The sequence below is a fragment of the Narcine bancroftii genome, chromosome 5, assembly GCF_036971445.1.
Source record: "Narcine bancroftii isolate sNarBan1 chromosome 5, sNarBan1.hap1, whole genome shotgun sequence".
Classification (NCBI taxonomy): Eukaryota; Metazoa; Chordata; class Chondrichthyes; order Torpediniformes; family Narcinidae; genus Narcine; species Narcine bancroftii.
The window spans coordinates 64,712,482-64,729,220 of NC_091473.1; the positions used below are offsets into that span (position 1 = coordinate 64,712,482).

At 42.5% G+C, this 16,739-nt stretch overlaps 1 long non-coding RNA gene across 1 annotated transcript in view; it reads right to left on the reverse strand.

The window, feature by feature from the left end:
• The window catches only part of LOC138762699 (uncharacterized), a 122,725-nt gene extending 106,787 nt beyond the window's left edge, over positions 1 to 15,938 (reverse strand). Inside the window, exon 1 of the long non-coding RNA XR_011357063.1 lies at positions 15,853 to 15,938. This is a non-coding gene — a long non-coding RNA (uncharacterized lncRNA). The remainder of the gene's footprint in view (positions 1 to 15,852) is intronic.
• Between the last annotated feature and the right edge of the window lie 801 nt (positions 15,939 to 16,739).

Here is a 16,739-nt window from a genome sequence, read left to right on the forward strand (position 1 = left end):
AATTAAAAATTAGCTTGCATGTTGAAAGCAGAGAGTAGTAGTGGATAGAAAGTATTCTGCATGGAGGTCAGTGACTAGTGGAGTTCCACAAGGATGTGTTTTGGGACCCCTGCTCTTTATGATTTTTTAAAAATAAATGACCTAGATGAAGAGGTGGAAGGATGGGTCAGTAAGTTCACAGATGATGAAAAGATTGAAGGAGTTGTGGGTGCTGCTGAAGGTTGTCATAGGTTATGAAAAGATATAGACAGGATATAGTTGAGAAGAAAAGCGACAGATGGAGTTCAATCTGGATAAGTGTGACGTGATGATTTTTGGAAGAACAAACCAAAAAGCTGAGTGCAGGGTTAATGGTCAATTACTTGGGAGTGTGGACGAACAGAGAGACCTTGGGGTCCAAATCCATACATCCCTCAAGTCACCGCACAAGTTGATGAGATAATTAGGAAGGCCTATAAGATGCTGGGCTTTATTAATAGGGGGATTGAATTCAAGAGTAGAGGCCATGTTGCAACTCAAATATCTGGTGAGACCACACTTGGACTATTGTGTTTGGTTCTGTTCATCTAATTATAGGAAGAATGTGGAAGCTATGGAGGGGGTGCAGAGGAGATTTAACAGGATGTTGCTGGATTGGAAAATAAATCTTATGAGGCAAGATTAGCAGAGCTGTGACTTTTATATTTGGAAGGTAGAAGGATGAGAGGTTTACAAGATTATGAGATGTGTAATCAGCCAGTGCCTTTTTCCAAGCCAGGAATTGCAAAGACCAGAGGACATCTGTATCAAGTGAAGGGAGGGAAGTTTAGGGGAGACATCTGGGGTAAGCATATTACAGAGTTGTGGGGTACCTGGAAGGGATGGCAGTGGAGGCTGAAACATTAGGGGCATTTAAAAGATCCCTAGATAGGCACATGGATGAAATAAAAATAAGGGGTAGGGTGGGTTTAGATTTTTAAGGAATATATGGTTGGCACAACATTGAGGGTTACAATGTTGCAAAGCCCTGTACTGTGCTGTAGTTTTCTATGTTCTATATTGCACTGAGAACCGTTTGAGAATGAATTATTACACTGGGCACGGAGTGTGAACAAATTATTATACTAGGGATAGTGGAGTAGGAGAATGAATTATTACACAGAATGGAATGAGAATGAATTATTACACTGGGGTTGGTGTAAGAATGAATTATTAGACTATAGATGGTGCAGTGTGAGAATGAATTATCGTATTACGGACGGTGTGAGAATGAATTATTGTACTGCGGACAGTGTGAGAATGAGGCCAGTAGAGTATGAGAATGAATATCAATTATTGCACTGGGGATGGTAGCGTATAAGAATGAATATTAATTATTGCACTGGGGATGGTAGAGTCTGAGAATGAATTATTGCACTGGGGATGTGGAGTGTGAGAATTAATTCTCACAAATAATAACCTATGGACGATGGAGTGACAATGAGGAAAATTGCACTAGAATCCGAGTGTGTGAGTATGAGTTATTACACTAGAATATTGCAAATTATGTTATCGTGTGAATAATTTATGTACTGAAAGATTTAATCTTTGCACAAGGTGAAAAGTGTAATGTGTACTGATTCTTTATTCAGGAAGGCAGTGAAATGTGTGAATTGTCAACTGGGTGTTCTGCAGTTTGACATGTTGTCACACTGAGGAACAGTGCAACGTTACAACCATTGTGGTGAAAATTATTTTGTACTCTTGGATGCAGCACGATGTCAGAATGAATGATTACACGCAGAACAATGATGTGTTATTACATTGCATTCTTAGATTTTGATGCTACAGCAGGGCAAGTTGAGTGCAGTTGTCAGACTTCTGTTCAGGAACTTGTAGCGTCTGCTAACAGCAGCACTCTCAAAATGAGAGACGCAAGAAGTGATGCATCATTCCCTGTCCAGTGACACACAATACTGAAACAACTCTGTCCCCGGACAATGGATGCCGCTAACTTCTGGCTTCGGCTTGGAAGGGAAGGGGGGCCTGCGCCATTTTGTGTTGGATGACTGTGGCAGTGATTTGGCCCATCCAACCGCGCATTCGCTCGGCCCACTACAAACATTTTGAGTAATAATCATTCAACTGAGCAATGGTGTCATTAGAACTTCTGCTGTGGCGAAGGGAACTGTGGTGTGTGATTTAGATATTTCACAGAGGAATAGTGCAGAATAAAAATTATTTTCCAATGACATTACACAGGATAAGAGTGAGCATGTGTTTACACTGTGGAACAATCAGTATATATTTAATTATTTGCTTGAATAACCATGAAGTGTGAAAAATAATTTATTACTCTGAGGGAAAATGCATTTTTTCACTGGGTAAAAATATAATTGTCAAAAAGTGGGATATTACTCTGGAAACCATGAAGTGAAAGCTTTATTACCTGCCTCAGGGATCAGTGTGATATTCAGTGAGAAGCTGGAGGGACTTGGTGGGTCAGGCGGCATCCATGAAGAGAAATGGACTATCAACCTTTCAGGTTGGGACCTTTTCCCCCTCTCCCCCCCCCCCCCCCCCTCCCAACGTGGATGCTGCCTGACAGGCTTCTCATTTCTTGTTCAAGATTCCAGCATCTACAGTTCTTGTGTTCTCATGAAAATTCATTGTTACGTTGGGGAAACAGTACATTTTAAGATATCCAGATAAGTGTTGGATTTAGTCACTATACTGGGGAAGAACTTGTGAGATTTTGATACTAAACCGGGCATAAGAATGAGATGTTATGCTGGAGAACCATGCTTTGAGATTTAGCTGTAACACTGGGAAATGGTGCATTGTGAAACTCCTAGTTATACTGGAACCACTGCATGGTGAGACTGGCAACAAAGTTGAGTGAGACTTAATTGTTGGACGAGGGCGTAATGTCTTCTTAAAGGTGGATCCTCAGGGACAATGACCAGTTATTGTGCTACAGGTTAGTCCAACATGAGAAGCAGTAGTTGTTCTGAGGAACAACTTTTTTCCCAGTAGACACATTGGGTATGGGAATAGATGAACACATTGAAGAAACGTGAATGTGTGATTTTGTTATTACATTGGTGTACAGTATCGTGTGTGATTGATATTTTTTTAATATACTGGGGAGTGCAGATTGATACTTATTACCCTAAAGAAATGAGGAATGAGAATAGTTAATATACCAAGCAATGGTCATTAACCGAGAGGATCAAATTCAAATTTCAAATTTATTGTTGGAGTACATACATGATTATTAGAATCAGATTTTATTGTCATGAACAAAGGAACTCATGGCCATAACTGACTTACCAGAGGAGTTGGGACTGATCAATTCCAACTGGGCTGAAAAAATTGCCTACTGGTTATTAGCTATCTATCGAACTATCTTGAGATTGCACTGCTTCCCAACATGCCTGCTGCCTGCGTGATCAGATATATGAAATTGATTTTTGGAAAACATGGAATTCTTCAAATCATCTAGTGACAATGGACCATGCTACAGTTGAGGAGAACTCCAGAACTTTTCAAAAGAGTATGATTTTCGACAAGTGACTTCAAGTCCTCTGCATCCCCAGTCAATGGTAAAGCAGAGAAAGGAGTTCTCATAGTTAAACAGCTGCTCAAGAAACCACAAGAGAGTGGCTCAGATCTGTATCTCACTCTGTTGAGTTACTGAGCTTCACTACTTAAACATGGCATGTCACCTGCTGTACTCCTGATGAGATTTAGACTACGCACCACAATTCCCTACTCTGCAGACTCAAAGAAGAACACAGATGTCAAACAGAAACAAAAGCATCTGCAAAGGAGACAAAAAGCAAACTATGAAAAGTCAACAAGAAGCTTAGGCCCACTGGCACAAAATGACACATTGAGACTCAGAGATTCTAACACCTGGCACAAGAAGACCACTGTTCTGGAGGAAGTAAATCCAAGATCCTACACTGTCAGAACAGAGGATGGTCAAATACTGAGGCCGAATCAAAAGAGCCTGCTGAAATCACAAGTGACACTGCAAGAAAAGACAAATGCAGACAATCCAGCCTGTACAACAATAGAGGAAACACCACCAGTGTTGGACCAGCAGAGTGATGCGTGTGTCTGTGTTGAGAAGATCCACACATTATAAAAGCACCAACAGGCTGAATTTTTAAAAGAACAAGAACTGCATACTTACAAAGTTTGTTTAACTTTAAATTGAAATGAATACTGTATTGCCATGCAATGTTGCTAGATTGAACATCTTAAGGAAAGGGGATGTGGTGATTGAGTTGGTGATCCTCCTGACTACTAGAGGGAATCAGTGATCAGTCCCACCTCAGGTTAGATGCCCAAAAGGAATGTCCCACGAGATTGTAAGTTGATAAAGAAACTTGGGTTCTTTTGTATTACTTATATTTTATTATCACACCATACCATGTATGTCCTTTCAATGTCAGACTTTTTAACATGAGCCACAGAGGAAGCCACTCTTCAGGTTGCATCACTCAGCATGATTGGGGGGTGGAGGGGGTGGGGGAAAAGGAGACATGGTGGAATCTACCTCAGGAACCTCACGACTTCACTTTCACTTCTCCTTCCCTGAGGATGATCTAGGACTGCTCTCAATCTTAGAATAAAATTGCATGGAAACAGGCCATTCAGCCAAACTAATCTGCACTGACCAGTGGGCACCTTTCCATTCTAATCCCAACTCCAAGAATTTGCTTGTAGCTTTCCATGCCATGGTAAAGATACTCTGTCACCAAAATTTCCAATTCCCACATGATGCCAGCCTAAGCTCTACTCACCTGCTGCTGAAATCCAACCCGCTACTATTGACAATTGGAGTGAAATTTCCCCCATAAACCATCTAAACCTTTGTTCCTTCCCCACAATTCCCCTCACCACCCTGTCTTTTAACTCATTTTAGATCCCCTTCACCCTGTTTTCAGGTAGTTCGGAGGCCTCTTGCCCTCCATCAGTGCTTCTGATCCGCAGGGCTCCAGCATTGCTGTGCCCTTTAGTTTTGATCCCTCCTGTATCCCTTATTCTCACGGCTGCCTTTAGTGGCTGGAGCTCCAGCTGTCAGAATCTAAAGTTCTGGAATTTCCTCCCTAATTTTCTCCACCTCTCTGAAACTCTTGCTTCCTTTAGTTCAGTTGAAAGTTTGGACTCAAAGATAAATGTGGATATTTAGAGAATCGTGAGTTGAAGTGCAGTGAACGGCCACAGGTTTACGATCAGCCTTGATTTAATTGGTTGTCAAAGCAGATGAACTCTTATGACCTTGCGCTCTATTTCAATCCTCTCACACCTGTTTTTTTAACATGTCTCTATTTTCTGTTCAGCATTTCTTTTCTTTTAGTCACTTTCTTTGGTCAGTGGTCAACTTTGGTTTGTTAATTGCTCCCCACCACCATACCCTACCACCCAACTTCAGCACTCCAGAAAGGTCCAGTATAGGAAAGGGGTTAATGCAGTCACACCAGAATGCTCTAAGGGAACCGATCTGTCATTCCAGATGTGAGACATTTATATTGTCAGTCCAAACAAAACCAGGGCCACTTGCTTCCAGTCTGCATGGGACATCCTGAGCTCTCCTTTCTTGAATGTGTCTGACAAACTCAATTTGCCCAGCCCGTGGGCAAAATATTAAAGGGATTTCCAAGGGCTGAACTTTGGAGAAGTCACACAAAGTTGACATGACCCCAGCACATGAAAACACTGCTCCCTGTCAAATAGACAGACTGGATTGTCTTCGTGCTGTGCAAGGCACTTCTTACAGATCCTGATCTTCGACCTTTGAGCCTGCCCTCCTCCTTAAAAGACATCCCTTCAGAGCAGTGATGTGGGCACTGGGGTGGTGGAGAGGGATAGAATATGAGTGTAGGGTTGGGCGGGTGGGGGGAAGAGACAAACTGCAAGGAGAATTGGGTGGGGAGAAAAGAGGTCAAATCACTGCCTAATAACAGAAGTTGATCCAAGTTGCCTTTCCGTTTGATTTACTGAATCAGACTGTCAGTCATAAAACCAACCACAGAGATATTCGACATTCAGTCAAAAGGGTATTTAAACAGCAGCTGTTACTCAGAGGAAATCAGCAGGGATCTGAAGTCATTGTGACTCCAGACTGCCGGTCTTACTGTGACCAAGAGACTGAGGAAAGCCTTTGTGGTATTCCTTACTGATGAGCTCTTGAAGGGCATCTGTGGGTCTAAGAGGGACTTAACTGGGTTAATGTCAAGTTAAGTTCAAGTTTGTTAACTGATTTTACATATACATACACAACTGAGCAAAAAGACCTATCTCTGGACTTTAGTGCACACGAACAGACATACAGAAGACCCTACATACAAACTACTTGTATAGATAGCAATCCTAAATAAATAAATAAATATGTATCTGTGTGTATGTCTGTGTTACAGGTTTCTAGGTTTGCTCATCAATCTCATTGCTTGCAGAAAGAAGCTGTTTTCCACCCTGTCAGTCCTAGTTTTTATGCTTCTTGAAGGTAGTGTCTCAAAGATACTATGGGCTGGATGGTAAAGGTCCTCAGTGATTATCTGAGCCCACTTTAAGCACTGTTCCCTGCAGTATTATTGATAGAGACAAGGGAGACACCAATGATTTTTCTCAGCAGTTTTAATCCCCATCCATACTGGCCTCCGATCTGATGCTTTGTAGCTATCATCCCAACACAATGATGCAGCCATCCATGACACACTCTATTGTGCTCCTCTAGTACATTGTTAGGATGGGGGCCGGTAGCCTTGCCCTCCTCAAACTCTTTAGGAAGTGTAGGCACTGCTACGCCTTCCTGACTAACGAAGAGGTGTGGCGGGTCCAGGATGGGTCATCCTGTAAATGGATACCAAAGAACTTTGTCCTCCCTACTCTCTCTACAACAGAACCATTGATATGTAGTGGGGAGTGGAACTTTGTCCTCCTGAAGTCTACCATCATCTCCTTTGTCTTGCCCACATTGAGACTCTGGTTGTTGCTCTTGCAACACTGTACAAGCCTTTCAATCCTCTCTCTCTCTAGACTCATCATTGTTGCCAATAAGGCCAACTACTGTTGTGCCATCTGCAAACTTGATGATTGTATTGAATCTGGCAGTAGAATCATGAGTTAGCAATGGGAATAATAGCAGGCTGAGCATGCAGCCCTGAGGTGTTCATGTGATGGTCTTGACATTTTGCTGCCAACGTGGACAGAGTGTTGTCTTTCAATTACGAAATCTAGGATTCAGTTGCAGAGAGGGGTACCAAGCGGCTCTACTTTGTGAGGTGTCTGAGGAGATTCGGTATGTCACTAAAACCTCTCGTAAACTTCTACAGGTGTACCGTGGAGAGCATTTTGACTGGTTGCATCACTGCCTGGTATGGAGGTGCCAACTCTCAGGACAAGAATAAACTCCAGAGAGTTGCTAACTCGGCCTGTGACATCACAGGCACCAGACTTCACTTCATCGAGGACATCTACATGAGGGTGTGTCTTTTTTTTTAAAAAAAAGCAGCCTCTATATTCAAAGACCCCCACTACCCAGGCCAGGCCATGTCCTCTTCACTCTTCTACCATCAGGGTAAAGGTACAGGAGTCTAAAGGCAAGTATTCAATGGGACAAGGGCAGCTTCTTCCCCGCTGCCATCAGATTCCTGAATAATCAATGAACCAAAGACACTGCCATACTTTTTGTGAACTATCATTTTTAATTTTTTTTATTTATAGTAATGTTGTAAGATGGTTGTAATATGAATGTTTACATGAAGATGCTGATACATAACACTGAATTTCATGACACGCTCATAACAATAAATTCTGATTCTGAGTCCCAACGAGAATATTTATCCACCAACCACTGAGGAATGATTGTGTTGAACGCTGAGTGAAGTCATTGAACATCAACCTGGCATATGAGGAATTAAGGGCATGAGCACAGATTTGTAATGGTCTTTAACAGACGGTGAGGGGATGTGGAGCATGGGGGGATCCTCATACACTTTACAAGCCTGTGTACAAGTTGGAAGGGCAGTCACAATTTGAATATTGGTCATCCTTTTGTTCAAAGACATCTGTGGATTTGAAGGTGACTTTTCAGTCCCAGTCTGGAAGTACAAAGTCTAGCACAATGGGGACACTCGAAGTCCATTTTTGTAAAAACCGTGGCTGCTGCTTTGTGACACAGTTCACTGTTTTCCATCAGTTTTTGGCCGCGCCTGTCTTCAAAACTAGTGTCAGTTTCATAGCACAGGGCTTGCCAATGGGGTCTGTCAGCAGCTGCAACTTCTAGTTCTTTTTGCTGGATGCCACAGTAGCAAAGAGTTTCCTTCACAGCATCTTTATAGCGCTTGTGTGGATGACCTTGAGGTCTCCTTTCGATCTTTAGTTCACTATAGAGCAACTTGCAAGCCATACAGTGGTTGTTCATTCCGATGATGTGTCCCATCCACTGTCTCTGATGATCAGAGACTCAATGCTGGTGAACTTCACACGACCCAAGACCTCCAGGTTGGAGACATGGTCTTGCCAATGGATGCCAAGGACAGAATGAATGGCGCTCTTGTGGAATTTCTCCAGTTGTTTGATTTGACATCGGTACAGAGTCCAGGTCTCATATCCATATAGGAAAGAAGGGATGACCACAGTTCTGTAGATTTTTAACTTTGTCAAGATGCGGATGTTGTGTTGATTGAGCACTCTGTTTATGCAGCCTTCCCAGAGCCTGGCTAGCCTTACTGATCCTGGAGTCAATTTCTTTGTCCAAAGACCCATCTTTGGCCTTACCATCAACCAAAACAAGACTGAAGTACTCCATCAGTCTGTGCTGAACACCAACACCATAGAACCAAAAAAAATCACTTGACAACATCCAGCTGAACAATGTAAACAGCTTCAAATACTTGGGGAGCATCATCTCGAATGATGAGTCTTTGGACACAATTTGAATATGCGACAGGCAAATTGTGCATAGGTCACATACAAAGGACTCCAACCTCCTGACTCAAGAAGGCAACCAACATTATGAAGGACCCCATCACACTGGTCACAACTTCTTCTTGGTGCTGTGTTCAGTTGGAAGGTACAGAAACCTAAACACCAGCACCTCTAGGTTCAAGAACAGTTTCTTTCCAACAGTGATCAACACTTGAGCTTCCTCTTGTTTCACTAATCAGGAATTGCTCCAACATGAGAAAAGGACTGTCTGCATTATTGCAAAATCACTTTGTGATAATTTTTTTTCAATTTATTTGTGTATTTATTGTATCTTTGATTTTGCAGATGCTGTGTTATTTTATAAACTATGACTGCAGCAAGTAGGAATTTTGGCATATACAAATATTGTACAATGAATATGACAATAAATTAGTGCAATTCCACTTTAATAATCTGACAATCGTTCGTTAAACGACAAATGTTGCCAAAAGAACTCTTTTCATGCTATGAACTATGGGATATTTGATGTCCGTTTGAGCAGGAAGACAACTTTTGTTTATCCAATCATTTGAAGATTAGTCCCTGTGATAGTACAGATTCTATCACCAATGTGTATATGTACAGATGGTAGTGTAGGATGACTGTGATTGGCTGAGAGTGTAGCCACACCTTCTGGCAGATGTTAAAGGATTGCTCCTAGCCAGACCAGGTGATTCTGGACTGGTCGACCTACTTGTGATATGCTCCAGTCTTTTAGTTAATAAAAGCCTTGGTTTGGATCAAAAAGTCTTTGGTTCTTTCGACGCGCATTACAGTCCCTCCAACAGCACATGAATTTTGAGGTTAGGTCACTGGAGGGGAACTGGACTGTTCTTTGGTTCAGGACGAAGCTGTTATCCACCATGCTGACATCTAATATAAACTCACTCAAAGCTTGAGCGTGTCACAGACAGGGAAAGAACTACAGAAACCACAGGGGAGAAATATATGAAGAGAAACAGATATGTAGAGATACAGGCCCTTCAGCCCACAAACATACATTCTCATGGATCCCATTTTGTTTGTATTTCCACCCCAAAATTGTCCATCAACTTCGTCCCAGGTTCTGCACCTCACCTATACACATGGGTTAATTCACAGTGGCCCATTACCCATCAGCCCTCCCATCTTTGGGAAGTGGGTGGAAATGAGAGAATCCAGAGGGAACATCAGGTAGTCACAGGGAGAACATCCAAACTCCACACAGGCAGCACCCAAGGTCAGGATTGACCCCGGGTCACTGGAGCTGCGAGCCATCAGTTCTAACTGCTACACCACTGAGCTGTCACTCTAGGCCAGGGGACAATAGATGAGCGAATTAGGATAGCAGTTATTCTACCACAATTAGAACATAACTGCCTACCTTAAAATGGATAAGCCCTCTGCTAAAATACTGGGCAAAGAGATGCAAACAGACACACTGCAACAGTGGAACAGACAGAACAGAGAAAGGTCTTTGGGCCCAACAGGATGGTGCCATCAAAACATAGAACAGTGCAGCCCAGGAACAGGCCCTTCAGTCCATAATATCTGTGCTGACCATAATGCCGCTGCCGCCAACACACACACACACAAACACACACACACACACACACACACACACACACACACACACACACACACACACACACACAGACACACACACACACACACACACACACACACACACACACACACATCAATTAATGTCAAATCCTCTGGAATAATTCCTCCAAGGGTTTCGTGGTTTACATTTCACTGATGTTTTGAACAAGAATTCTTCCTCTGCCTGTGGAATGTTATCATGCCCGAGGAGGTAAGTGACACGTCTGATGACTGAAGCTATTAGGTCAGGGGGTGCCTCAGGAATACCAGACAATCATTCCACAAAATTCATCCAATCTGCCAGATTTATCCCAATTAACTGTTGATGTTCAGTGTCAGTGAAGCACTGCCTGCCATGATTATCAGGAAAGTGACCACTCGCCAGGTATCAAAAATGTTGTCCATTAATTGGATTTCAGTGGTTTTTATACATAAGACAGCAAAACCTGTTCTGCAGATAAAACTATACCCAAAGGTTATGTGTGCAACAGGTGACTTCTATCTATGTTGTCAGAGGGAGGAGATGAGGCTTTTTTTCTGAGGCTTATTTGAAAAATAATTTAAAAATGTAGACTAGACATCACAGAGTGGTGATCAAACATTCAGTCCTTCATTAATTCTGTTTAATGCTCTTCATGTTTAGCCCTCTAGATTGCATTACTCATTTACACATGAGGGAGAAATTTATAGTGCTCAATGGGATGTGGGAGAAAGAGTAGCACACAGGAGAAAATCTACATGGAGATCATGCAGACTCCACACAGGCAGGACCCAAGGCCAGGATTAAACTCCTTTCACTGGTGCACTGAGGCACTGTACCCATGGTATTGTAAGAACTAAAGAACCATAGAATATTACAGCACATAAACAAGTCCTTTTGACCCTCCTAGTCTGTGCCAAACCATTTTTTTTGCCTAATCCTACTGACTCGCACCCAGTCCATAGCCCTCCATACTTATTTCATCCATGTACCTCTCCAAATTCTTCTTAAATGTTAAAACTGAGCCCGCATTCACCATTTCATCTGGCAACTCGTTCCATAGTCCCGCCACTCTTTGTGTGAAGAAGTTCCCCCTAAACTTTTCCCCTTTTACCCTTAACCCATGACCTCTGGTTTGTATCTCACCTACCCTCAGTGGAAAAAGCCGATCTACATTTACTCTGTCCATCCCTCTCATAATTTTAAATACCTCTATCAAATCTCCCCTCATTCTATGCTCCAGGGAATAAAGTCTTAACCTGTTTAACCTATTTAACCTTTCCCTGTAACTCAGTTCTTGAGGTCTGGGAAACATCCTAGTAAATCTCCTCTGCACTCTTTCTATCCTATTGATATTTTTCCAGTAGTTAGGTGAACAAAACTATGCACAATACTTCAAATTTGGCCTCATCAATGTCTTACATAACTTTAGTGTAACATCCCAACTCCTATACTTAATGCTTTGATTTATGAAGGCCAACATACCAAAAGCTCTCTTTACAATCCTATCCACCTATAACACCACTTTCAGGGAATTATATATCTGTTTTCCCAGATCCCTCCGTTATACTCCACTCCTCAGTACCCTACCATTTACCATGTATCCCCTTTTTTGGTTTGTCCTTCCAAAATACACCTCACAATTGCCCATATTAAATTCCCATCTGCCATTTTCATTAATTTAGGTGCCTTGCTGTTCAGCGTAGGCAATCATGTCTCTCCATCCTTCACTATCTCTGACTCTCCAAATTGTAGTTGTTGCCTCCCCTGTTCTCCTTCAGCGAAGGCTCCATCTACAATCATGACTTCACGTGATCCTGATTTGGAAAATAAACAGGTACTACTCCTTTCCCAAGGGTGATCTATAGGCTATTGAATGGAAGGAATGTCTTACACCTCCTTTTGATGAGCAATTGGGCAGTAATAACACCGGACTGCCATTTTGCAACTCATTTTTTCAAATGGTCCAGATCCCTTTGCAAGCTTTGAAGAACTTTTTCACTGTCCACAGCACCTCCAATTTTAGTGTCACCTGCAAACTTGCTGATCCAATTTATCACATTGTCATCTATATCAATAAACTAGATGTCAGCAACAATAGTCCCAGCATTGATCCCTGAAGCACACCTCTCGTCACAGGCCTCCAGTCTGAGAACCAATCATCTACTATTCTCTGGCTTCTGCCTTCCAGCCATTGTCAAATCCAGTTCATTACTTCACCATGAATATTGAGCGTCCGAACCTTCCTGACTAACCTCCCATGTAAGACTTTGTCAAAGGCCTTATTAAAATCCATGTAAACAACATCCACAGCTTTTCCTTCATCAACTTTCCTGGTAACCTCCTCAAAATCTTTATAGGATTGGTAAGTTTGTATGTAATCCTTTAAACTTCTAATGCAATCCTTCCATTACCTTTGTGTTCAGTCTCTCCATGATGTTCAACTTACATGATCATACACTAATGCAGCAAAAGCATGACTTTGAAAGCTGAGTGGTAAGACTTCTTTACACTTCATCAATTAGTTCTACATTGGTTCCAAGCCAGCTCTGACTGCCCTCGAGACACACGGGAGACTGCAGATGCTAGAATCTGAAGCTAAACACAATCTGCTGGAGGAACTCAGTAGGTCAAGCAGCATCATGGGAGAAAATGAATGATTGATATTTTGAGCTGAAGCACCTTATTGAAACCGGGGAAATGTAGTAGAGATGCCAAGCAAAGGATATGGAGGGCGAAACATTGGGAGTGGAGATAGAACATATACTGCACAGTAGAGTCCCTTAAGCCCGTGATGTTGTACTGATCTATATCAACATACTCAAAAATCTAAAGACCCTACCACACACCCATAACCCTCCATTTTTACTGCATCCATCTCCCTGCCTAATAGTCTTTTAAATGTCTCTGTTGTACCCAACTCCTCCATCACCCCTTGCAATGTATTCCAGGCACCCACTACTATCTATGTAAAAAATCTTATCCCTGATATTGCCCTAAATTTTCCTCCCCTCATCTTGTACAGATATCCTATGGCATTTGCTACTGTTGCCCTGGGAAAAAAGTGCTTGACTTCCCCTCCCCCCACCCCATCTATGCCTCTCATATTCCTGTAAACCTCAATATGGTAACCTCTCATCCTTCTTCGGACTAAAGAGAAAAGTTCTTGCTCTGTTAACTTTGCCCTACAAGATACATTCTCCAATCCAGGCAGCCTCCTGATAAATTTCCTCTGCACCCTCTCCAAAGTTTCCACATCCTTCCTGTAATGATGTGACCAAAACTCAACACAATATTCCAAATGTGGTCTAAGAGCGACGACATTACCTCATGGCTTTTGAACTCAATCCCTAAATAATGAAGCCCAGGATACCAGAACCTTTCTCAACTACCCTATCAACCTGTGCAGCAACCTTGAGAGATCTATGGATTTGAGTCCCCAAGTCCCTCTGTTCTTTCACACTGTTAAGAATCCTGCCATTAATCATGTACTTTGCCTTCATATTTGATCTTCCAAAGTGCATCACTTCACACTCGTTGAACTCTTTTTGCCACTCCTCTGCCAATCTTTACATCCTGTCTATATCCTGTTGTAACCTAAATCAACCTCCCACACTATCCACACTATCTAGAAGACATCTAGTCTTCATGTCATCTGCAAGCTTACTGATCCATCCTTCCATTTTTTTCATCCAGATCTTTTATAAGAGCAGAGGAAAGAACACACACAGAAAGGGCGGAAATATATTACCTCCACAGACACTGCGAGGTTACTTCTTCTAGCATTTGTGTGTGTTTTTAGTCCAATCACAGCATCTACAGAATTTCATGTTTCACTACAAAGAACAGATCCTGGCAGAACTCCACTAGTCCCTGACCTCCAGGCAGAACAGGCTCCATCTACCTTCCCTCTGCATTCTACAGGAAAGTTAATTCTGTCCACACGGAACGTTCCATGGATCCCAAGCCTCATGATTTCCTGAATGAGTCTACCAGGGGGACCTTGTCAATGCCTTACTGGGAGGTCTGGAAATGGAGCTGGAAACTACATTGGACTCGAAGGTGATGAAGACAAATGCTTCTGTTTTACATTTCTCCATGTCTACTGCCTCCTCTGTCAGCTTATTTCCCACACCCACTATCCTTTGCACGAAGAAGGTTCCCCTAGTTCTCCCTGTAAAACTTTCCCCCATCTCCATAAACATATGCCCTTTAATTTTAGCTCCCCCTACCCTGGGAAAGAGACTGTGACTGTTGATTTTATAACCCTTTATAACATAGAACATAAAACAATACACTATAGGAACAGACCCTTCAGCCCTTGTGTCTAACTTGAACACGATGTCTAAATCAAACTCAAACTCTGCTGCTTGCACTCAAGAGATATCCCTTCACCCCATTTGTATTCATGTGTCGATATCAAAACCCCTTAAATATTACTATTGAGACTGCTTCACCACTCTGTGTAAAATATTTGCCCTACACATCTCCTTTAAACTCTCCCCCTCACCACCCCCTTCATCTTAAATTCCTCCAGTGTGTGATCCTTTTGCTCTGGGGAAAAGAATCTGAATGTTCACCATGTCAATGCCTCTCATGAGTTTGCACACCTCTATCAAGTCGACCCTCAGTCTTCTACACTCCAGTGATCCAGATTATCCAGCCTCTCCCTTTATCTCAACCTCTCTAGTCCCATCCTTACAAATCTCTTCTGCACCCTTTCCAGTTTAATCACAATACTCTGTGGTCTCACCAACATCTTGTACATCATGATGTTCCTGCCAAATGCCCTCTACATCAGCCTATGTACCTATGGCAGCATTTTATGGAGCCATGTACCTGTACCTTCAAGTCTCTCTGTTCTACAACAATCTCCAGGGCCCCACTATTTACTCTGCAAGTCCTACCCTGGTTTAAATACAATGCCTAACATGGCTCAAATAGTATAGGGATTATTACAAACAACATTATCACAGCGCCAGTGACCTGAATTTGAATCTGTAAGGAGTTTTTATACTTTCCCTGCGACCTCATGGGTTTCCCTCAGGTGTTCTAGTTTCATCTCACATTCCAAAGACATATGGGGTTTGTAGGTTAATTGGACACATGGGTGTAATTGGGCAACGTAGAAAGGCCTGTTACACAGCTATGTCTCGAAATAAAAACTTGAATTCCGTCAGCCATTTCTTGCCCATTTCTCCAGTTGATCGAGCCTGTTCTGACTGAGCACAGAAGACTCCAGGAAGAGGAGGCCACTTCCCTGTTCCAGCAGGTTGGCAGCATTCCCAATCTTACACAGGAGCACCTCCCCTTCCTCTTCCTGCTGGTGTTTCCTAACATTCACATACCAGGATCTCCTCGCTGCTGTCCCTCCAGAACTGGCTGCTGTCAGCGGATGGCTGGGTTGTGCAGTCTCCCAACCATCAGGATGGTTCCCCGGAATGAGGTCGGCCACAGAATCTTGCCCTCTGGTCAACAATGGCATTCTCCATGACAACCCCCTTGGTCCATGTCAGTTGCACCAGTGTACAATGATGGGAGTGCAAAGGCAAGTCCAACAGGGTTAGCTTTTGGCTTTCCCACACCCCACCTGCCTTAAGACCATTCCCTTATGACAGTCCAGAGCACCAAAAATGCTCTGACTCTACTTGGATGATAGAATTCTGGACAGGTTTCATGTATTGAGCATAATGAAATTCTTCTCATAATCCACGACCATCTGTGAATTTTGGAAGTGGGAACCTTCTGTGTTGATGAAAAGGAACTCACTCTGAACTATCCCAACCATAAACTAGCCCAGAACCACCAAAAGATGTGTCTAATGAAACATCAATTTTCTCTTGCACCAACAGCAATTATGAATATTTATTAATCTATCATTTTATATTAATTATCTTTTTTTCTGACTTGGCACATTGTGGCAATTTAATTTGTAGTATTGTATTGGTGTATCTTACCTACCTAAGAATTCTGAGGTGACTGTACATTAAACTATGTATATAACAATGAACACCGATATCATAAAAATTCAGGCTTCTTTGAAGGAGTCTGCGTACGAGGGCAGTGAATGTCAGCCAGGGAGGAGCAGCAACGCTGGCCATTTGCACAGCAGCTAATGGGGCAAAGATACCACCCACCGGGTTATGACTGAATGCCTTGAAGCCAAAATACCCCAAAAGGTATCGCATGCACACCAGCCAGATACACACATCCAAACACTGAAAGCTATGTGCAC